The sequence below is a fragment of the Callithrix jacchus genome, chromosome 21 (genome assembly GCF_049354715.1).
Source record: "Callithrix jacchus isolate 240 chromosome 21, calJac240_pri, whole genome shotgun sequence".
NCBI lineage: Eukaryota > Metazoa > Chordata > Mammalia > Primates > Cebidae > Callithrix > Callithrix jacchus.
Window position 1 is genome coordinate 7980136 of NC_133522.1, and position 1540 is coordinate 7981675.

Here is a 1540-nt window from a genome sequence, read left to right on the forward strand (position 1 = left end):
ACTTCTGGGCGGCGCCTGCGCGTTGTGTCACTTCTAGGCTCGCGCCTGCGCACTACGGGGTTTGAAGCCGCTGCCGCCTTTACCTCCGCGGCTGCCAGTTCCTCCTGCACGCGGACGGGCGGTGGGGCGCGTCCCGGGCTGGCGCGGGTGGGAGGACGTGGGAGACCGCGGGCGGCGTCCGCGGCTTCTGTGCGCGGGTTCGGCGATGACTGAGGACAGTGATCAGCCTTGCTTAGCGCGTCGCCCCCTTGCACCGCGGGAAGCCGGATGAGGGTTCCCTGGACCCCGAGACTAAGTGTGGGTTGTCCCGGAACCGCCTGCACCCGCTCCTATTGATTTATTTCCGTCCCGTTGCTGGTAGTAGTTTTTGTTGTTGCTGTTATTTTGTTTTGTTGTCGTCGTTTGTTTTTACTCGAGTAAGTCTAGGAACTGGCGGAAACGCTGACTTCCGTACCCGGCGATTGCTGGTCCCTGCAGTTCACGGTCCTTTCGTCATTGATTGTCTTGGCAACCTCCCGGCGCCCACCCGTGCAGACTCCTGCGAGCCCCGAGCCGCTCCCCGGCCGCCCCTGGCCCCGGACTCCGACGGCCCGGTGTGGCTCTCCGGGGATCCATTGTCTAGAGTTGGGGGGACTCGGGGGCGAAGGGAAGTGTCATCATGCTACACTTTTTGTTTAAGGTTCTTGGCTGGAAACAAAAAAGAATCCACACTGATTTGTATGCCGGTCTAAATGTCTCCAGCTCTATTTCTTGATTTTTTATAAATCATGAATCAGAAAGTGCCATGGCTATACTGTGATCCTGCTAGGATTCCTATATTTGGGCTTGATGTGGGCTTGAAGAGCTGCATATCATGTTAGAGCAAAAGTGTAACCAATGATTTAAAGAATCCTGGCATGTATAAAATGTGGAAAATACAATCGATGCGTGTGCACCTGTATACACTCTCTCAGTCTACTGTTTAAAGTGACACTGCCTTTCACAGGATAAAATAATAGTAGCATTTTTTTTCATAAATATCTCTGATATGGAAGAAATCCAGAAGTGAGTAATAATATTGACACTCTAACAATAGTGCCTTCTGGATTGATGAATCATGTAGTAATGATGTAGAATGGTGTAGTAATATGCAAGAAATGGTTGTGTTCCTCCTCAAGTTATTGTCAATATGGGAAGATGAAGTAAGGAAACATCAGGAAGGAATTTAAATGAGGAGATTTAGTCTCCGCACTCAAGACCTGGCCTTTTCTGGAGTGAGCGCTGCGGCACTTTGCCCTGGTTGTCTGTTGAAATGAATGGCGTAGAGCTGAGCATGAACGCATGAGAGGCAATAAGCTGTTATGTGTGTAGTAATCGTACTCCTCCCTGCTGCAGTCACCCTTGTTTTATTACTCCTATACAATCCCCCCCACTGACCCAATTGTAACAGTTGGGAAAATGCCAAAATGCTTAGCAGCAACCATATGGAAGACCCTCCAAAAGTGCACAGCAGGAGGTAAAGACAGGGCTTGTTCATTACAATAAAGACAAAATAGAAATA